The sequence below is a fragment of the Podarcis filfolensis genome, assembly GCF_964270895.1.
Source record: "Podarcis filfolensis genome assembly, chromosome: 8".
Lineage (NCBI taxonomy): Eukaryota > Metazoa > Chordata > Lepidosauria > Squamata > Lacertidae > Podarcis > Podarcis filfolensis.
Window position 1 is genome coordinate 79244963 of NC_139611.1, and position 23334 is coordinate 79268296.

Below are 23334 nucleotides of genomic sequence, written 5' to 3' on the forward strand. Positions count from 1 at the left end.
GGGGGTGGATGCTACCAGGGAAGGCAGAATACAGAGACACTGAAGATTCTCTACTAAATGCCTTGGCATTTAGATGTCGGCCATCAGCTAAAGAAATTGAACTGGCAATAGCCCAGTACATCAGGTTTTTCTGCCTTCTGCTGTTTATGTAATGCTGAAGGCGGCGTTTCAACTGGAACTGGAGTTCTTAGCATGCTTAGCAACCTCAAAATCAAACCTTCATACTATCCCCTGGTGTCACCCTCTTTAGGCCCCAGATCCCCCTCTCCCACTTCTTTTTAGTCAACAAACTTAATCATGTCAGTGTTTGGTTTGGTATTTCCCTACTCCAAAACCATTCTAGACCTATAAATCATTACCAAGATCCTGCAGAGGTGTATACAGTATTTGATATGAAGACAGACAACTCCTCCCACCCACTTCTGCTTCTGGGAGGAGATCCCACAGCTTACGTCTTGCACAAACAACTTGGATGTATGCCTGTCGTAATCGAGTCTTTCAGAGGCTTCTACTCCGTTCCCTTCCCCCCACCTGATTCCATTAGGCAGGAACAGCTGTGGGCCCTGTCAGCTGCCTAAGGATGCCAGCCACTGACATTGGTCCTAAGTGTGTTAGGCAGAACAGAGGCAAGGAATAGCAGAAGCATCAGCACCTTCAAGGATTTGCTGATGGGATAGCTCAGTCGGCAGAACATGAGACATAATCTCAAGAGTCGTGAGTTCGAGCCCCACGTTGGGCAAAAGATTATTGGGGGTTGGACTAGATCAGTGTTTCCCAACCTTTTTCCAACTGTGACCCCCTTCCACCCTTGTTCCCTCCCTGTGGAGCCCACCCCCATCCTACTGAATGAATGGTAGCTATTTAAATGTTTTGTTTGTAAATAAAGCATGTTTTATGTATGATTTTTATAATTTTTTACAAAATAGAATTACATAAGATAATAAGAAACCTCCAAGGAAGGAGAGTCCAGAACCTGAGGGAGATCCATCTTCCATGTATTGTAAAAAGTAAACAACACTTCTTTGACCCCAGTTATTTGACACAGGGGGGGAAACCTACAGATAACAGCCCAAAAGCATACCCTCCAACATTTCTTTAATGAAAATAGGAACGTCCTATTCCTTAATTATTTATACCCTGCCCATCTGACTGGTTTGCCCCAGCCCCTCTGGGTGGCTTCCAACATATATAAAAACATAAGCAAACATTAAACATTTAAAAAACTCCCGTATACAGGGCTCCCTTCAGATGGCTCAGGGGTTGGATAACTCGGTACCCTCCAACATTGCTCCAATGAAAATAGGGATGTCAAGGAAAAGCGGGATATTTTGGGATGAAATCAGAAATGGGGACGACTTCAGTAAATCTGGGACTGTCTCTGGAAAATAGGGACACTTGGAGGGTCTGCAAAAGGTGCACAGGGAGTTCTGTATATGTGGGAGAATTTTAAAAGGCAAGTGGTCGTCACTAACCTGGTGCAAAATGATTTTGTCATCTGAAGAAGCCCTGGCTGCCTAGATAAAACACTATAGCCCCCCCATCAACTTTACCTCCACTGTCTTTGGGTCCAGTATTGGACCACTTCGATTGGAAACTCCCAGCCGATGTGGACAGACTCCTCTGAGCTGGAAAGCCCACCACTTGCCCTCTTGACCCGTGCCCATCCTGGCTGATTACAGCATGTCCAGACAAGGTGCAGGGGCCCTAGGTGACATAATTAATTTGTCCCTTGGCACGGGGACATTCCCAGGGGAGCTGAAGGAGGCAGTGATGCGTCTGCTCTTAAAGAAAACATCATTAGATCCTTCAGATCTATCCAATTACCGCCCGGTTTCGAATCTTCCATATCTGGGTAAGGTGATGGAGACAGCAGTTGCTGAAAAGCTTGGTGGATTTCTGGATGAAACATCGGCCTTGGATCCATTCCCGTCCAGCTTCCGCTCTGGTCATGTGACCGAGACGGCTTTGGTTGCCCTAACAGATGATCTCCATAGGCAGCTGGATTGAGGCAGGTCAGGGCTGCTGATCCTTTTAGATCTGTCAGCAACCTTCAACATGGTCGATCATGAACGTTTGGACCACCGCCTTGTTGATGTGGGGATTCAGGGCAGAGTCTTACAATGGCTGCACTCTTTCCTTTCTGGTCGGGGACAGAGGGTGGCATTAGGGGAGGAGCTGTCATTGTGCCACTCCTTGGTGCGTGGAATGCCGCAAGGCACAATTCTCTCCCCAATGTTCTTTAACATCTTTATGCGCCCCCTCGCCCAGATTGTCCAGAGCTTTGGTCTGGGCTGCCATCAGTACGCTGATGACACCCAACTCTATCTGTTGATGGATGACCAACCTGACTCGACCCCAGACACACTGGTCAGATGTTTGGAAGCTGTGGCTGGATGGCTGCATGTGAGCCTTTGGAGACAGAGGTCCTCTGGCTGGGTCGGGACAATATGGGGCTGGGGGCCCAACTCCCATCTCTTGTGGGGGCGCAATTAGTGCCAGCGCCTTCTGTCAAGAGTTTGGGTGTAATCCTTGATGCCTCACTTTCTATGGAGGCGCAGGTTGCAGCTACAACAAAGGCGGCATTTTTCCGTGCTAAGCAGTTGGCCCCTTACTTCTCTCGCCCTGATCTCACCACTGTGATCCATGCAACGGTCACCTCCAGGCTTGATTATTGTAACTTGCTCTATGTGGGGCTGCCCTTGAAACTGACCCCGAAACTCCAGCAGGTGCAGAATGTCGCGACAAGACTCCTTACGGGGTCTTCGCGGTGGGATCACATTCATCCAGTGCTATACCAGCTGCATTGGCTCCCGGTGGAGTACAGGATCAGATTTAAGGTGCTGATTTTAACCTTTAAAGCCCTATATGGCCTAGGACCCTCGTACCTACGGGACCGCATCTCCTGGTATGTCCCATGGAGGACCTTACGGTCTGCAAATAATAACACCTTGGAGATCCTGGGCCTCAGAGAGATTAGGTTGGCCTCGACCAGAGCCAGGGCCTTTTTGGCCTTGGCCCCAGCCTGGTGGAACGCTCTGTCACAAGAGATCAGGGCCCTGCGGGATTTGACATCTTTCCGCAGGGCCTGCAAGACAGAGTTGTTCCTCCAGGACTTTGGTAAGGGCTCAGCCTGACTCCCCTTTTCTTTTTGTATAAGAACTAGTATGAAAGAAGCCTCCCAGCATTCTGACGGGCTCATATAAGATCAGCGTAAACAGCTGGGCCAATGAGGACTTACTGTTCCCAACCCTAACCCTGCAGAAAGCCATCTAATTAGACTTTAATCTGATTTTGACCTGTTTTTAGGAGGTAATTATTGTTTGATTTTATACTAACGTTATATATCTGATGTTAGCTGCCCTGAGCCCGACTTCAGCCAGGGAGGGTGGGATATAAATAAAAGTTTATTATTATTATTACTACTACTACTACTACTACTACTACTACTATTATTATTACCTGGGAGTAAGGCCCACTGAACTCAGCCAGCTTTCTTCTGAGTAGACATTTAGTTATTTACAGCATGTGGCGCTGTGGGTTAAACCACAGAGCCTAGGACCTGCCAATCAGAAGGTTGGCGGTTCGAATCCCCGCCACGGGGTGAGCTCCCGTTGCTCAGTCCCTGCTCCTGCCAACCTAGCAGTTCGAAAGCACGTCAAAGTGCAAGTAGATAAATAGGTACCCCTCCGGCGGGAAGGTAAACGGCATTTCCGTGCGCTGCTCTGGTTCGCCAGAAGCGGCTTAGTCATGCTGGCCACATGACCCGGAAGCTGTACTCCGGCTCCCTCGGCCAGTAAAGCGAGATGAGCGCCGCAACCCCAGAGTCATCTGCAAATTGACCTAGTGGTCAGGGGTCCCTTTACCCTTTACCTTTTTACATGCAAGTCAGCAGCACCAAACGACCATGCCCAGCTAGGCGCAGGGAAGCCAGGCCAACGCTGCCAACGGGCCCTGCGCTCCTTGGCAACATCCAAATGCCCCAGTCTGCCAGGTGCTAGATTGGAGTCAAGCCCACGCTGCCACCTGGCCCAGTACTGGCGGCAGCCATAAGCAGTGGTCAAAAACGGCAGCCTCGGCGATCTTGGAAACAAACCAGAACTGCTCCATGAAAATGCATGTGGCAAAAATAAGCGCTAGGCTGCCCCCTGGTGGCCCGTCCCCTTACCTGCTTGTGATTGGCCAAAGAGATAGCCAGGCATTTACGTAATTTTCACCTGTGCCCCCTTTGGAATATGCTGGGACACTCCCCTCGGGGGGGGGGCTGCCATATGGCCCCCGGTTGGGAAACACTGGACTAAATGACCCTTGTGGTCCTTTCCAACTCTGTGGTCACTGTTGCATCACCCACCGGCCAAAATCTCCTGTGTGGCTTTGCAAGTTTCCCCATTAAGCCCCTGATGTTGCAGATGTAAAGGGGGAACGCAGGGAGATTTGCAAAGGCAGCTGGTTTAAGGCAGTCTCATGTTCCCTTTGGGAGAGCGGAGATGTCTTAAAGAGTTGCCTTTGAAGCAGCTTCTCCCCTCCTTTATTTATTTTTCCTTTTTTATGGTCTGAAACTTCTTCTTCTTCTTCTTCTTCTTCTTCTTCTTCTTCTTGTTGTTATTATTATTATTACTGGTTTTCACATATTACATTACAATACAGATGTACCAAAGCCAACACCATTTCCTCCCCATCCCCCCATACATTTACATTTCTATTTTCTCAATCCATCATATTATTATTCTTTTCTCCTTCCTCCCACTTCCCGCCCCCACTTGATTTCCCCCACATTGTACAATTTAAAATAATCTTTGCATTCTACAACCTTCTCAAATCATCTATATATTCTTATTATCTTTCCTTACTAATTTTTCTTCCATCTGGTACTTCACGTTTTAATCTAGGTATATTAGCACATCTAATATGCTAATATTAGCCTATCTTTTTTGAGCACTATTTTGCCATATATTCATTGAAACATTTCCACTCCTTTTTAAATTTTTGATTCGACTGATTTTTTACTATAGCAGTTAATTTTGCCAAAATTAAATATTCATTTAGTTTATGAATCCATTCTCCCCTCCTTTAAAGGCTCTGCCGCCTGAATCAACCTTTGACAACCCTCCAGACATTTTGGACTAAAACTCCCATCAGCCCCTGGATAATACAAGAAGGTGAGGGAAGTTATCTGCTGGGAGCGGGGAGCGGGGGAGCACAAAAGAACACCCCCACAATGCACACAGGCAACCTCATTCTTCCCTGTGCAGCCCTTTCACTGGAAAGCAGGGTCCTGGGTGAAGGTGTGGCGTAGCGTTGCCCCACAGAGGATCCTTTTCCCTCTCCCCCCCGTGCTTGGATGCTGTCCCTTACCACTCGGGCCTTGGGACAGTGAGCACATGAGCTAATAATAATAATAATAATAATAATAATAATAATAATAATAATTTATTATTTATACCCTGCCCATCTGGCTGAGTTTCCCCAGCCACTCTGGGCGGCTCCCAATCAAGTGTTAAAAACAATACAGCATTCAATATTAAAAACTTCCCTAAACAGGGCTGCCTTCAGATGTCTTTTAAAGATAAGATAGCTGCTTATTTCCTTCACATCTGAAGGGAGGGTGTTCTACAGGACGGGCGCCACTACCGAGAAGGCCCTCTGTCTGGTTCCCTGTAACCTCACTTCTCGCAATGAGGGAACCGCCAGAAGGCCCTCGGCGCTGGATCTCAGTGTCCGGACTGAACGATAGGGGTAGAGACACTCCTTCAGGTATACAGGACCGAGGCCATTTAGGGCTTTAAAGGTCAGCACCAACACTTTGAATTGTGCTCGGAAACGTACTGGGAGCCAATGCAGAGCTCTTACGCTCCGTCAAAAACTGAGAAGAAGGGCAGAGCTTTCAGATTTTGTCAGCAAGGTTTTGTAGGGGATGTGTGCCCACGGGAGAGCAGGCCATTATCTCAGACTCTAGCAGCTGAAGTCTCAAGTGGGATTATTTCCCATCACAGCCAACCCGGGTCAGAAGGTGTTAGAGCTCACGCCACACTCCCATCCCAGAGGGGCTACTGAGATTTCCCCCTCAGTCATCTTTGGACCATACGCTTCCCAGAAGACTTAGAGAAGGTTAGGAGAAAAGAGCAGGAGCCTGGCTCCCCAAAATGCCCAGGCCAATCTGTTTGGGCCAATTTTTTTTCTGTTTTATCAGCTCAGGGCATCCTTAACCGAAATCTCCTGAGCTGAGACAGGGTGGCAAAAGTGGCCTCCTTAACTGGTGAACTGCAGCGTGGCTGAACGTGGATGCAGATCAAGCCCTGCAACCTTGCCGTGTGGAAGGGGATAAATTCTTCAGGGAATCCCTATTAGTGCGTCTCGACAGCAAAGGAAACTCAGCAGGCCACACCATCTCACCCCCACAAAAATACCCTAAGTCCTGCATACCTCCTCCAAGTTTTTCCTGCAGCTGGTGTAGCCTAGTGGCTAAGATGCTAAGCTGTAAATCAGGAAGTGCCCAGTTTGAATCACTAATTAATTCACTAAGTGGCCTTAGTGAATTAAGGGGTTTTCTCGTAGCCTCAGTCCCCTTACTTGGGGCATAATTATAGTGACTACCCGATAGGGCTGTTGTAAACAACTACAGCCAGATGATGTATGCGAAGCTCTTTGTATCCTTGGAAGCACCACAGAAATGCCAAGTTTTGCTTAATCCATGCAAATCTTCCACTCCAGACCTTTCTAAGGGGGCTGGCTAAGCCCTCTGCCTTTGGAGACAACAGGCAGTCTAATCTTTTTTTAAAAAATAATAATTTCTATACTGCTCTTCATCTGAGGATCACAGGACAGTTTACAACATAAAAACCCTAAGACAGAGAGCGTCTCCTGCACACACACACACACACACACACACACACACACACACACACAAATACACACACACACACACACACACACTCAACCTTAGAACCCATCAGTGGGAGGAACCAGTACTTTGGCCATGTGTAGAATAGTCTTCCACAAGCTGGTGCAAACCATCTCAAAAGCTCCTTCACTGAATTCTCGCCCACATACGTAGCTCAGTTGGTAGAGCATAAGACTCTTAACCTCAGGGTTGTAGTTTGAGTCCCAAGTTGGGCAAAAGATTCCTGCATTGCAGGAGGTTGGGCTCAATGACCGTCCCTTCCAGCTTGACAATTCTATAATTGCGACAGGAAAAAAACACCCCATCAGTGGTAAAGCATCTACTAGACCAGCCTTTCTCAACCTGTGGGTCCCCAGATGTTGTTGAACTACAACTCCCATCACCCCTAGCTAGCAAGACTAGAGCTCAGGGATGATGGGAGTTGTAGTCCAACAACATATGGGGACCCACAGGTTGAGAACCGCTGTACAGTACTAGACAAAATAAGTTTAATTGCAAGAGTGACCCTGCCTACTTTCTCAGTTTGGAAGAAATATGAGAACTCGAGAGTAGTCCTCAGCTCCAATAACCTTAAATGATGATGATGATGATGACAATGACATTTCCATGGCAGCCTGGGAGTTCTCCAAGCCCTGAGCTGTCTAAGTCTTGAAAGACCTCTCATCAGAAGCCTACCTTCAAATCCTGGTCTTGCCAGATCATTTTCCTTCTGAACGGTGCCAGTTCCATGTTAGGTTCTCCCATTTGCTCTGACCTTGGTACCAGCGCCTTAATGAAGGTGACAACCATTCTAATGATGTTCCCCTGAGAATGGAGAATCCCATCTTTACCCACATCTAGAGCATGTACTTGCTCACTGGAAGGACAGGTCCTGAAGTTGAGGCTCCAATACTTTGGCCACCTCATGAGAAGAGAAGACTCCCTGGAAAAGACCCTGATGTTGGGAAAGATGGAGGGCACAAGGAGAAGGGGACGGCAGAGGACGAGATGGTTGGACAGTGTTCTCGAAGCTACCAGCATGAGTCTGACCAAACTGCGGGAGGCAGTGGAAGACAGGAGTGCCTGGCGTGCTCAGGTCCATGGGGTCACAAAGAGTCGGACAACGACTAAACAACAATAAGAAGAGCACTTACTACTCAGTTCAGTCTCCTGGCAGAATGCCTTCAGCAATCAAACCGCATCCCGTTTTGCCTGAAAACCTTTTTCCAATTTTAATCACCATTTTAAAAGGCATTAAAGCAAGAATCATAAAAACAAAACAACAACTTGACATCTTGAATGTGACCTGGGAAATTGCCTTTCCCCTGAAATATGGAAGGGGCACAATTTTTCTTCCTACTTCCCCACCCCAAATGGCTTTCGACTGGGTATGCGTGTCTTCTCTTTTCTTCGCCATCTTTTGAGAGGGATTCTGCTACAGATCGATCGCAGGGCGCAGATGATCACCACTGCCAATATCAGCGCCCATGGTGAGGATACTGGTGAGCTGAGAAGAGGGATTTACGCTGGACCATTTCTCATCATGAGATGACCCCAGTGGTCTACTGCTATGAGAGAGGGAGGGAGAAACCTCTCCCTATCCAACTTTCTCTGCACCATGAATAATCTTATGAGCCTCTAATCACACCTTTCCTCATTTCTAAACTAAATAGCTTCATACATTGCAGTCTTGTCTTTGCAGTGAAGGAGCTGCAGCCCTCTCAGATTTGCGGACATTCATCAGTGACCTGCTTTACAGGCTTCCCACAGTTTAGTGCTGTGAGAACAGAACGATGGACTGAATCTAGCAAGGCTCCTCTTAAGAATACGGGTGAAACTTGGAAAATTAGAATATCGTGGAAAAGTTCATTTATTTCTGTAATTCAACTTAAAAGGTGAAACTAATATATGAGATAGACTCATGACATACAAAGCGATATATGTCAAGCCTTTATTTGTTATAATTGTGATGATTATGGGGTACAGCTGATAAAAACCCCAAATTAACAATCTCAGAAAATTAGAATATTGTGAAAAGGTGCAGTAGCTATTCAATCCATAACACCTGCAATGGGTTCAGTAGGACGCACAATCATGGGGAAGGCTGCTGACCTGACAGTTGTGCAGAAAGCCATCGTTGAGACCCTCCATAAGGAGGAAAAGCCTCAAACGGTAATTGCAGAAGAAGTTGGATGTTCCCCAAGTGTTGTATCAAAGCACATTAATGGAAAGTTATGCAGAAGGGGAAAGTGTGGAAGGAAAAGGTGCACAAGCAGCAGGGATGACCACAGCCTGGAGAGGATTATCACGAAAAGACCATTCAAATGTGTTGGGGATTTTCACAAGGAATGGACTGAGGCTGGAGTTAGTGCATCAAGAGCCACCACACACAGACGGATCCTGGAGATGGGCTTCAAATGTTGTATTCCTCTTCTCAAGCCGCTCCTGAACAAGAAACAACGTCAGAAGAATCTTGCCTAGGCTAGAGGGAAAAAAAGAACTGCTCTGTTGCTCAGTGGTCTCAAGTCCTCTTTTCTGATGAGAGCAACTTTTGCATCTCATTTGGAAACCAAGGACCCAGAGTCTGGAGGAAGAATGGGGAGGCACACAATGCCAGCTGCTTGAAGTCCAGAGTGAAGTTTCCAATGCCAGCTGCTTGAAGTCCAGTGTGAAGTGTTGATTTGGGGAGCCATGCCATCAGCTGGTGTTGGTCCACTGTGCTTCATTAAGTCCAGGGTCAACGCAGCTGTCTACCAGGAGATTTTGGAGCCCTTCATGCTTCCTCCACAGACGAGCTTTATGGGGATGCTGATTTCATTTTCCAGCAGGACTTTGGCACCTGCCCACACTGTCAAAAGTACCAAAACCTGGTTCAATGCCCATGGGATTAATTGGCCAGCAAACTCACCTGACCTGAACCCCATAGAGAATCTATGGGGCATTGCCAAGAGAAAGATGAAAGACATGAGATTGAGCAATGCAGAAGAGCTGAAGGCTGCTATTGAAGCTTCCTGGTCTTCCATAACACCTCAGCAGTGCCACAGGCTGATAGCATCCATGCCACGCCACACTGAGGCAGTAATTGATGCAAAAGGGGCCCAAACCAAGTACTGAGTACATGTGCATGCTTCTACTTCTCAGAGGTCTAATATTGCTCTATTTGCAGTCCTTGTTTTGCTGATTTCATTTAATATTCTAATTTTCTGAGATTGTTAATTTGGGGTTTTCGTCAGCTGTACACCATGATAATCACAATTATAACAAATAAAGGCTTGACATATCTTGCTTTGCATGTCATGAGTCTATCTCATATATTAGTTTCACCTTTTAAGTTTAATTACTGAACTTTTCCACGATATTCTAATTTTCCGAGTTTCACCTGTATGTTTCCTGCAATGCTATAGAGTGGTACCTTGGTACTCAAACGCCTTGGTTCTCAAACGCCGAAAACCCAGAAATAAGGGTTCTGGTTTTCGAACTTTTTCGGAAGCTGAACGTCCAATGCGGTTGTCAGGTATTAAGGATACTCAGCATTTTATTTGTGTTATAGAAAGTCTCGCTGTTCCCCAGGGTGGCTGGGGAAATCCAGCCAGATGGGCAGGGTATAAATAAATTATTATTATTATTATTATTATTATTATTATTATTAGCTACTTGGGATGTTGAAGCTTTGTATACTAATGTTCCATTGGATAGGTTACGTTCCCTGGTTGAACAAATACTGCATGACAATAATCAAAATGATCCCCCGGTACATGTATTACTCGATCTGTTGGACCTTATTCTTGAAAATAATTTCTTCCGCTTTAAAGAACAGTTTTATTTTCAATGCAGGGGCGTGGCGATGGGCGCCCATTGTGCACCATCCCTCAACTGTATCTATATGCATTATTTTGATTTAGAATATATTTTGAGTGATTCAAATCCATTTAGGAAGCATTTATTGGCTTATTATCATTACATTGATGATTTAATTTTTGTTTTGGACCAGGATATATTCTTGGAATTTGACATTTGGTTAAATCAATGTGATACAGCTTTAAGATTTACTGGCAAAAAGAGCGAAGGTAGCATTCCCTTTCTAGATGTTGAATTATTTTTTGTTACTGAACGTAATGAACATGTCATTAATTTGCGTCCCTTTCGCAAACCTACTGATAGGAATTATTCATTATCATTCTAACCATCCAGTCCAATTAAAAAATAGTCTCCCGTTCAGCCAGTTTATTAGACTCAAAATAAATTCTTCCCTTGATACTGATTTTTTAAAAAAATGCTGCACCCCTTTCCTCTTCATTAAGAGATAGAGGATATCCACAGGAAATAATTCAAACAGCCTTTGAAAAGGCTAAAAGAACTTCTAGGCAGGAATTGTTAGTACCAAAACCCAAAAACAATTAGGACAGGATTTTTGGTTCTATAGAGTACAAATCCGCTCCACTTCCCAGTGGGGAGGAGTTGCGGTAGACCGCGTGGCCACCCACTCCCCACTGGGGGCGGGGGATCTTGTCCCCCGTTGCCTGGGGGATCCCGGCCACGTCAGAGCCTGGCCAGCCAACCCACTGGCCAGGGGGACGTGGCCGGGGCCGTTTAAACGGAGGAGCGAGCCAGAAGACTTTCTCTTTGGCTCGCTTCCTCAATCACCCACCCTCCCTCCCTATTTTGCAGGATAGGCAATGGCCTTGCTATGGACTTCAGTTGATCACCTTGGTTGTCCAAGGGGCCTGGTAGGAATTTTTCCACTTGGCAAATTGGCACTGGCCACTTGGTTTTCGCCTACCTCGTGGCAATCGTCACAAGTTTGTTAGGGTTGCGGTTAGGCATTGTTTGACCTTGTGTGGGGGAGGTGAGGTGTGGCCATCACCTGCCCCTCCATGCTTAAGGGTATTCCGTTATAGGAATCCGGGGGTGTTGTTCTAGTCTGAAGGGGGCTAAGGCCTTGACACGACCCCGACGGGAACACCAGGGGGAGCTTGAGTTGGTCCGCATCGACAGGGCTCCCCCTACCGGTGGCTTGCCCTTACTGGGGACTTCCTGCACAATGGGCAGGAGTCAGATATAGTCAGGTCCAAGCAATGCCTAAGCCAATACCACTCACATTTTGTAATTTCAATAAAGTTGTGGCCAAAATTTGCCCAATAACATAAACCTAATATCTGTGTCCTTGTGTGAGTTATTTCCAACGAGGGGGTGGCTGCAGGGTCTCGACACGCAATTGTTTATCTTCTTCCATTGAAAGAGTGATTAAGAGACATTGGCACATCATTTCCCATATTCCAGGCTGTGAAAATGTGCCCGTTTTAGGCAAAAGCATACTAGATCGCTTAGGGACATTCTTTCCCACACTGAATACTTGAATACCATAATGATGACCCACACACTATGCTGAAAGGGCATTATAGATGCGGTCATTGCACATGTTGCAGATTTGCTTTGCCCGTGAAATCATTTACCAACACAATAAATGGGCAAAATATTGTCTTGCAACAGTTTACAAATTGTTCTACAAAAAATTGTGTGTACTGTATCCATTGTGCTTGTGGGCTTTTATATATAGGTAGTACTACCCGTAAGGGACGCTGGTGGCGCTGTGGGTTAAACCACAGAGCCTAGGACTTGCTGATCAGAAGGTCGGTGGTTCGAATACCCGCAATGGGGTGAGCTCCCGTTACTCAGTCCCTGCTCCTGCCAACCTAGCAGTTCGAAAGCACGTCAAAGTGCAAGTAGATAATTAGGTACTGCTCCGGCGGGAAGGTAAACGGCATTTCTGTGCGCTGCTCTGGTTCGCCAGAAGCGGCTTAGTCATGCTGGCCACATGACCCAGAAACTGTACATTGGATCCCTCAGCCAATAAAACGAGATGAGCGCCGCAACCCCAGAGTTGTCCGCGACTGGACCTAATGGTCAGGGGTCCCTTTACCTTTACCTTTAGTACTACCCGTGCAATCAGGACTAGAATTTCTGAGCATAGGTCCAAAATACGCAATGCTTGCCTTAGTCCAGCATTTCCAGCAAGAGGCTCATACTGAAAATGACCTGAGTTTTTTTCATCCTGTGGACTTTTGAAAAACTGCTGTAATGGTTCTAGGGGTTGCTCGTGCGTAAGCCGGTGCCAACACCTGGCTGGGTTGCCTGAGTGAACCTTTTCTGTCCGGACAGCCACTCACCCGTGGCTGTCTCAATCGCTGGCAGAATCCGTCAGTGGGCGTTTCTTGAACTTCTTCCAGCAAAGAAGCTCTTTGACGCCTAGTCTCCTCCTACTCTTCCTGCGCGGAAACCTTCTGCGCAAGGAGGGCGTAGGCAGCGGAGGACCCTTACTCTCCCCGCTGGTCCCCGGCAAGGAGTCATGGGACCGCCTCGCCGATTCCCCCATCTGCCCCCCCTTCTCCACTGGTGCTACACTGATTCTCTTCCCCAGAAGATGGGCTGCCTCTCCCCATCCCGGGACGCTCTCTGGAATCCCTCTGGAGCTTGCTCTCTCCCTCCGGCACTGATGGCAGTTCCCTGACAACTACCTTTTAGACCTGTTGATGTATGAAGAGCCTTGTTATAAAAAGAATACAAATTAATATTTCAGCTAGGAACCTTGTTTCCAAAAGGTTTGAATACTGAATTTGAGCTTGGTTGTTATATATAAATTTATTTTTGTGCCTTCGTTTGTTTAGCAATAACAGAGAAGTGTTACTGTACCTTTAACCATGTATGAATGTGATTATTGATTCCATGCACCTGTAATGTATTTAAATGTTTGGGATCACCAGTTTCTACATTTGCTGTGCCTGTGAGTACCTTTTGTCTTGAGCGAACCGTGTTGAGTGATTAGGTAAGATACAACATGAGATGGGTATTGCATGTATTTTGTGGTTGTTCATTTATTGTAACTGGAGTGCCATTCTGTATTATTCTATATTATTTAGCATTATGGACTGATGAAGCTTGCTGCGAAACCTGGATAATATCCAGAGAACAGGTCTCATCTATTTGGCTTCAACTGATCATTTGGCTTTGCGCTTCCAGCTGACGACTACTTAAAGAACGCTTTTTGGCAACCGCTCCTACGTTTATGGCTTTGTGCTTCCAGTGAACGACTATTTGTTCCAGCTGTGTTATGATATACTTATCGCATACAGTACAGCAACTAGAGAGACACTGGTACATTCTATGTTCATGAGTATCTCCAGGCTTGGTTATGCACATTGCACTTTAGTCTGCTCATTGTCTAGTTGGTTTATGAGGTTATATACTTATTCTAGTAAAATTGTTCTTTATATTCATAAGCCAGTTCTGGTGTTGTTGGTTTGTTGTTTAATTATTGTTTCTGGGGCACCTGTACCAATGGAAAGCAGCGCCTTGGTTTTCGAACATTTTGGAAGTCAAAAGGACTTCCGGAATGGATTAAGTTTGGCGCTTTTGTTTTTGCTATTTATTTTGCGTTTTTGTTTTTGAGGCTTTTTTGGTTGATTTGTTTTTTGTGACTGTGTGGAACCCAGTTCAGCTACTGATCGATTGATTGTGTGACTGTGGAAATGGATGAAAGCCCCCCATCCAAACAATGACTAACATCAGTGCAGGTAAGAAAACACAATTAATTTTAATTTTTATCATCTACAATACTGTCTTATTTATTGTATAGTGCAGTACATTGCTTTCATTTTATGGATCAATGGTCTCGTTAAACAGTAAAATTCATGTGAAATTGCTGTTTTAGGGGTTGTTTTTAAAAGTCTGGAATGGATTAATCTGTTTTGCATTACTTTCTATGGGAAAGCACACGTTGGTTTTGGAACGTTTTGGTTTTGGAACGGACTTCCGGAATAGATTAAGTTTGAAAACCAAGGTACCACTGTATGCCCATCTTGAGACAGGCCAGCAGGAACCATGCACAGCACCCCAAGTTGAGCCATGGCATACCTATATTTTACAAGGGCATCAGCAACTAGAATTTTGGATTTTGCTGAATCTTTTTTTCTTTTTAGTTTTCATTTATACTTTTCAAGTCTATAGACTTCATTAGTTTTACAATCAATTTAACATTTCAAAATCTGACTTCCTTTCCCCTCTTTCTGTGGTTCCTTAATTTTTATTTTTTATTCTGCATATCCAAATTCATTTCACTTGCTCATTTAATTATCTACTGTAGAGATATACTCTTATGAAACTGCAGGTTGTTACAATAATCCTGCTAATGTTTTTATCTGTTTACAATTTATCTGTAAATACTCAATAAACCATTTCCACTCTTTTATAAAAAGTTTGTTATCTTGATTTCTTATTCTTCCTGTAAGTTTTGCCCTTTCTGCCTATTCCGTGAGTTTTTGTATCCATTCTTCCTTTGCAAGGACTTCTGCTTCTTTCCACTTTTGGGCAAGTAGCATTCTTGCCACTGTAGTAGAATACACAAATAAATTTCTATACAATCTAGGTGGTTCTGTCCCTATAATTCCCAATTGTTTTGGGAATTTTGCTGAATCTTATCCCCTCCTGTCTTAAACGGTATACCTGCAAACAGAGCTGTCTCCAGAATTTCCTCTTCCCTCCAGATCCATTGTCCACATTGGGCCCTCCTCATCCGTCCTAAGTGATATTTCTAGGTCTTCTTTAAGCCTCTCTATGAAGAGGGGAAACAAACGGCTGCTTTTTCAGTGTGGCAAGTTCACTGCTAGGCTTGGGGATCTGTCACACACTCAGCCTTGCACCAGACCAATATGTAAAGTACAGATGTAGCTGATTTGTTTTCAAGTCAGATCAGGCGATCACCTAGCCTGGAACTGTCTACTCTAGCCTTCCGTGATCTGCCACCCTTGGGATGTTTTTGACTGCAATTCCCATCACCCCCTGGCAGAATTTGGTACTCCACTTCTGGCAACAAATTGTGTTGCCTCTGCTTCTAGCACATAATAATAATAATAATAATAATAATAATAATAATAATAATAATAAATTAATATTTTATTTATATCCTGCCCTCCCCAGCCGAAGCCAGGCTCGGAGCGGCTAACAACAGTAAAAGTAATACAGCATTCTAAAATTAATTCATTCTAAAATCAATTCAAAATCAAATTAATGGCAACCATTGGGCTAGAGTTCTATGAAGATTACCAAAGGAGGGGGGTCAGACTGTGCCTTGGCCAAAGGCCTGGTGGAACAGATCTGTCTTGCAGGCCCTGTGGAAAGATGTCAAGTCCCGCAGGGCCCTAGTCTCTTGTGACAGAGTGTTCCACCAGATCGGAGCCACAGCCGAAAAAGCCCTGGCTCTACTGCAACCCGAAATGCTTTTGATTGAAAATTGAACCTTGGACTTTCACCCATGAACTATGGTAGCAGTCTCTCCCGTGATTGGGAAGGGTGGGATTCGAACTCACGACTTCAGCAATCTCAGGACTGCTTTCCATGACTAAACACAAACTTCACCACATCATCTTTGAAACAGGTGTTTGTGAATCAGGAAGCAGCCGCAAATTAACAGCACTCGCTGTTTGTCAAAATTGCCACCGGGTGGCTCCACTAAGCTACATATGTCCTTCCCTGCCACTCGGATATTTTGTCTATATTTGTCAGGTTTCTTTTCTCAGGCCCGTAAATGACTGTGATTTCCCCAATGATGAATCAATAATGCACCACTGATCATTAACGAGGAGGGCAGGATCTTGGATTGTTGCAGATTCCCTCCCCGATCTCATCGCAAACTTGCTCCCAAATTGCAAAATTAATCCTAAGGCTTTAAAAGGCAGGGCACTGATATCAGAGCATAAGCCTGTGGTTTCTTGAGTGGCCTAGTGGTTAGTGGCATGGACGGGGGGGCTGGGAACGGGCTGTGGCCCAAGGTCTGCAGCTTAGATCAGATTTAAGGGCTACTTGTGTATAGTGCAGGCCCTCCAAGTGCCCCTATTTTACAGGGACAGTCCGAGATTTACAGAAACCATCCTGGTTTCTGATTTGATCCCGAAATGTCCCACTTTTCCTTAGGATATTCCTATTTTCATTGGAGTAACGTTGGAGGGCACAGAGTTATGTGACCCATGAGCCAAGGAGATAGGTGACTATACACAGAGGCGTAGCAAGGTCAGGTAGTACCTGGTGCGATTTTTTTTTTTTTGTTGCCCACAGTTGTTGAGCTTTTTTAAGGGAAGGTTGCCCAGTGTTATTTAGCTTAAAATACGACCACCAATTGCATAAAACGGGCGGATTTTCATGGCGGCGATCTCACGCCACTCGTGAAAATCCGCACGCCATGGGTGAGAGCACCGCCACACCAATAATAATAATAATAATAATAATAATAATAATAATAATAATAATAATTTATTTATTATTTATACCCTGCCCATCTGGCTGAGTTTCCCCAGCCACTCTGGGCGGCTTCCAATTGAGTGTTAAAAACAATACAGCATTCAATATTAAAAACTTCCCTAAACAGGGCTGCCTTCAGATGTCTTTTAAAGATAAGATAGCTGCTTATTTCCTTCACATCTGAAGGGAGGGCATTCCACAGGGCGGGTGCCATTACCAAGAAGGCCCTCTGCCTGGTTCCCTGTAACCTCACTTCTCACAGTGAGAGAACCGCCAGAAGGCCCTCGGCACTGGACCTCAGTGTCTGGGTAGAACGATAGGGGTGGAAACGCTCCTTCAGGTTCACTGGGCCGAGAGCGTTTAGGGCTTTAAAAGTCAGCACCAACACTTTGAATTGTGCTCGGAAACGTACTGGGAGCCAATGCAGATCTCTCAGGACCGGTGTTATGTGGTCCCAGCGGCCACTCCCAGTTGCCAGTCTAGCTGATTTTGTCATCCCCCCTAGGCATGACACCCAGGGCAGACTGCACCCCACCCCCCTTGCGATGCCCCTGACTATACAACCTTTAGAAGACATCTGGAGGCAGCCCTGTATAGGGAAGTTTTCAAATGTTTTATTATGTTTTTACATACGTTGGAAGTTGCCCAGAGTGGCTGGGGCAATCCAGTTGGATGGGTGGGGTATAAATAATAAAGTTGTTGTTGTGGAAGAGGACGTCCCTGTTTTCGTCAGAGAAATGCTGGAGGGTGTGAATATGAGGCAGCTTGCCATGTTGCAACAGATATGTGGGGGGAAGTCTCTATCAACAGAGGGCCCTGCAGTCCGCCTGTGGGCCTTTTGTCGTGCAGACCTCGTGCAACTCGCAAGCTCAGACGGAAAGGGTCCAAGTGGGTTGGACAGCTTTGCCTGGGAATGAAACATTGCTTCCCGACCCAATCGCTGCTGCTCATTTGCCAGCCTCTGACCTCTTCCCCTCCATAGCCCACGCTTGTCCCTTCCAATGTTGATTGTGCAAAGCCCTCTGGGCAGCCAGACCGTGCTCCTTGCAGCACCTGAGCAAAAGTGGCGGCATGAAATATTCCTTCTTAGTTCAAAGTCCCGAGCAGATGTTAAAAGCAAGTAAGAAGGAAAATAAATCAGAGGCTCTGGGTGCTTCCAAGAGGAGACCTCCGAACACAAACAGGTCATTTGCATCCTCTTCATATTTCATACATTTGCTTCCAAACATTCCTCTGTGTGTGATTCATGGACGTTCATTGCTATTCTGGGCAAAACTTGGCAGAATGTATCTGTGGGGCAGGGGGTTGTTCCTCCCCTCCATCATTCCTTGCCTGCCCTCCACTGACTTCTGCTCTGGTCAAGGAATCCGCTACATTAGTAAAAAAAAAAAAAAAAAGCACTATAAACATGCAACACCAGGTGGTGCCAGAGAGCAAAGAAATATTCTTTGTGATTTTTATGTAGCAATTTTTTTCTTTTGTTATGACGATTTAATTTCTGATTTATTTATAGTGTCCCCCCGTCCCCGTGTGTAGACCACACTCCAAGAGCTCAGGTATTTCTGTAGCTGTACATGCAGACTTAAAAACAAAAATCTCAGGAAGTGGACGGTACCAGCCTGATGTTGCTCCATTGTGATTTTCTGCTGGGAGGTTCAGTGACGTTGCTCCAAAAAAACATAACCTCTCATTATACAGTGCAGTTTCTCACCTTTTGGGGAATAGCACAAGAAGAGCCTGCTGGATCAGGCCAATGGTGTTGGGTTTTTTTAATTGCAAGTCTGAGATCAGGGTTTCAAAAGCAGTTTGGACAAACTCATGGAGGAGAAGCCTATATCAGTGGCTACCAGCTATGATGTCTATGCTCTGTCTCCAGAGTCAGAAATCATTCTGTATACCAGTTGCTGGAAGCAGGGCCGGATGAAGGTTTGATGAGGCCCTAAGCTACTCAAGGTAACAGGGCCCTTTATATGTCCAGCTGTCCTTTGTCAGCAACAAATGGTCGCTGCTTTTTTGTGTTGAATATTTGCTATATGGTAATTTATGGACCTAATCGGTATCTAAAGCCATTTGCACATGCAGAATGTAGGCACCCTATATATGGAAATGAGCAAACCAGTAAACAGGGTCAGGTTTAAGCTGCTGGTTTTGACCTTTAAAGCCTTATGCTTTAAAGCCTCTCCTGGAAGGCCCTGCGGAGGACTTTAAGGTCCACAAATAACAACACTTTGGAGGTCCCGAGCTGCAAGGAGGTTAGATTGGTCTCAACTGGGCCAGGGCCTTTTCAGTACTGGCCCCGACTTGGTGGAACGCTCTGTCACAAGAGACCAGGGCCCTGCGGGATTTGACATCTTTCTGCAGGGCCTGCAAGACAGAGCTGTTCCGCCTGGCCTTTGGTTTGGATTCAGTCCAACCCTTATGTTTCCCTCCCCTTATGGTTTTGATTTATGAGTTACTACTAAAATGAGGCTGCATTTTAAATTGCATTTTAACCCGTATTTTAATTAACTGTTCTTTCTTTTTCTATTACGTTTTATTGTAATTTTATTGGTGTTAGCCACCATGAGCCTGGTTCTGGCCGGGGAGGGCAGGGTATAAATAATAAAAAAAAATATTATTTATTATTATTATTATTTTAGGGAGCAGGCTAGCAGGTGGGGCCCATTAATTACATCACAGGAGTCTACACAACACAAAACACTGTTGCTGTATGTAGGTTTTATTTTATTTGTTTTTTATCTTATATTTTGGAAATGTACATCCAGTTTTTTCCCCTTTAGTTTTTTTTTGGGGGGGGGAGGCCAAGAGAGTGGGGCCCTAAGCTATACAGTGGTACCTCAGGTTAAGTACTTAATTCGTTCCGGAGGTCCGTACTTAACCTGAAACTGTTCTTAACATGAAGCACCACTTTAGCTAATGGGGCCTCCTGCTGCTGCCGCGCCGCCAGAACACGATTTCTGTTCTCATCCTGAAGCAAAGTTCTTAACTCTGGGTTTGCAGAGTCTGTAACCTGAAGTGTATGTAACCTGAAGTGTATGTAACCTGAGGTACCACTGTATACATATACGTTTAGCTTATACGTAAATCTGGCACTGGCTGGAAGCCACAGTAGGGGTGAGGATTCATGTGACCGAGTCCTTTTGTGGGTTTCCCACTGGTTGGCAAGCTCTTCTTATGTTTTAATTTCTCTTTGTACCTTCTTTGTGGACCCTTTTAGTTGAAAGCGGAGTAAAAATCTTTTGCTGCTCCTGTGACTATAAAATCCTTGAACGCTAGCAGGATTTTATTAGCAATGTGCTATTTTGTGCAGATCCTGAACCTAGGACCAGGGCAGACCTTGCTTGGTTCACAGCAAAGACCTTTATTAAGATCTGTGGCTTCAGCTGCAGCCATAGACAGGATCAAAGGGAAGCAAGATGAGGCACAGGTATCAAAATGTGCGCAAGTCTCATCAACTGCAGGTAGGGGTGAGGGGGAAATCCAGCTCAGTTCACATTTGAAAGGTGGACTTAATTTAACACACACTTCCTGCAGCAATGTATGAATCAAAACGGAGCCGTCCTTCGAAATTTGCACTTCTCCAGGTTTTGTGGTGCAGTTCCCCAGCTGAGTAATATTTGCCAAAATAAAAATAAAAATGCATTTACCAGGGCAAAATGCATATACAAATGCCTGGTGGAAATGCCTTAGAAAAAGCCTTGCAAAAATCTAGTCAGCAAAACTGCGTACGAAAAGGAAAGGGTGTATTAGGATAAATTCACACTGGAATGATGGTGAATTTTCAGGAGGCCTTCAAGCAAAATATTCGCAAACCGATGTGGAAATGTGAAGAACTACATTTAGGAAAAAGGAGAAACTGAAATTAACATGTTTTCGCCCATTGAACTGCAGGCCTTTCAAAACCTGGGTTGCAACTCTGCTAAGCTCCTGGCATTGCATTGGAAAAAACCACCAGTCTCACTGGGGCCAAGTCTATTTAGAGCCTCCCACCTTTGCACCAGCCCTGTGCCCTTTCCTGTCCCTATATTACCTCCCTTCCTGTCCCCAGACTTTGTTCAATAAAACCTCTCTCTCCATGTCACTTACAGACTCCAACCTTCTTTGCTCTTTCATGCTTTCTTGAGGTTGTGGGCCTTTTTGGGGTGGGATGTCCCAAGTTGTTGTCTTCTCCACGCCTGCCTTAACCCGTCTGGGATAGGGATGTACCACACATGACAGAGGACATCAAACCCTCCAAGTGTCCCTGTTTCCCCGGAACAGAAGCAATCCCGGTTTCTGATTTGATATCAGAATGACCTGCTTTTCCTTAGGATGTCCCTGTTTTCATTGGAGAAATATTGGAGGTTATGGAGTTATACACCCCCCCGAACCAAGGAGACAAGTAACTATACAACCTTTAGAAGATACATGAAGGCAGCCCTGTATAGGGAGGTTTTTGGGGGTTTTTTATAAAAAAAGTTTAATTTTTAAATGTTTTTTAAATATGTTCAGAGCCCCCCGGAGTGGCTGAGACAACCAAGCCAGGTGAGCGAGGTATAAATAATAAAATCATTGTTATGGAATAGGGCGTCACTATTTTCATTGGAGAAATGTTGTAGCATATGGGACCGGGGCTCTTGCAACGTTAATAGCTGCATACAGGAGAGATTCACAGCATTTGTAGATTGTAATGCAAGCTTAAAGGTAAAGGGACCCCTGACCATTAGGTCCAGTCGTGGCCGACTCTGGGGTTGCGGTGCTCATCTCGCTTTATTGGCCGAGGGAGCCGTCGTACAGCTTCCGGGTCATGTGGCCAGCATGACTAAGCTGCTTCTGGCGAACCAGAGCAGCGCACGGAAATGCCGTTCACCTTCCTACCTATTTATCTACTTGCACTTTGACGTGCTTTTGAACTGCTAGGTTGGTAGGAGCTGGGACCAAGCAACGGGAGCTCACCCCATCATGGGGATTCGAACCGCCGACCTTCTGATTGGCAAGTCCTAGGCTCTGTGGTTTAACCCACAGCGCCACCTGCGTCCCTAGAATGCTTAGCTTCCTGGAATATCTTCTTCTGCACTATTGTTAAAGGTGCAGTAGTCCCGGTCCTGTTTTGCATCTGAGCTGTCTTGTGGAAGTTTATGGGTCCCCAACCTATCATTCTCTCTTGCTATTTGACTGCACCATCTTCAGCCTGGCCCTGCAGAGAGGGCCTGGAACCCCTCTAAGGTGCGGCCAGATAACCGTGACCTAGGTGGGACATTTCAGTCACATTTCTTCCACTAATTAAGACTGACCTTTGCAACATTTTGGAACATTTTGAGAGGTCCGGAGGGTGGCAACACGAGAACCGACCTTCTCTGCAGTGGCTCTCCCCAGGGAAGTTCGCCTGGCGTCTTCATTCTACACCTTTAGGAAACCAGGCAAAACGTTCCTTTTTAACCAGGTCTTTGGTTGACCTGATGGACATCCCATACCCTTTTAAAATGTGGCTCTTTTGGGAGGGGTATTATTTGGTTTTTGCTTTTATTTTTATTTTATATACTGTGATATTTTTATGTGAACTGCCCTTAGATCTCTGGGTATAGGGCGGTATATAAATTCAACAAACAAACAAACAAACAAACAAACATTTTAACATATATTGTGACGGCCAAGACAAGTATTTCTGTTGCCTAAGGGCAACTTCATCACTGCATATTTGCCTGTGCATTGTACAGTGCACAATTTAAACATCAGCTGTAAGAAAAGAGTAATGTTTACAATGGAATTTAATTCATTCGTTTATGGAAGTTATATGAATATTGCATGTGACTAGATGACCAGTTCTACGATCAAACCTCTGGACGGTGCTTCCTGGATTGCAAGGAGATGAATATTTTTCGAAGTTGATGTTCCCAGATCATTTGCTAGGGGGCGCCACTATACTTTATTAAAGTCGCTTCCTCACTTGCCATTCTAAGACCACCTTGATGTAGTAATGCTAGTGCTCCTGTCCACTCCCTGCATGAAATGGTGGCAGAGAGAAAGAGAGAAAGAGAGAAAGAGAGAAAGAGAGAAAGAGAGAAAGAAAGAAAGAAAGAAAGAAAGAGGGAGACAGATGCTGTGTTTAGCAACTGGTGGCCCTTGAACCAAACTGGGCTCCCTGGACACTGTCACTTGGGCCTCCATTTTGCTGAAGGAAGTTGCCA

The 23334-nt window shown here is 45.3% G+C and overlaps 1 protein-coding gene across 1 annotated transcript in view; it reads right to left on the reverse strand.

Annotated features, from left to right (window-relative positions):
- Nucleotides 1-23334, reverse strand: part of LOC310768641 (zinc finger protein 574-like) — a 290700-nt gene that overhangs the window by 16679 nt on the left and 250687 nt on the right. The gene's annotated exons all lie outside the window — the stretch shown is intronic.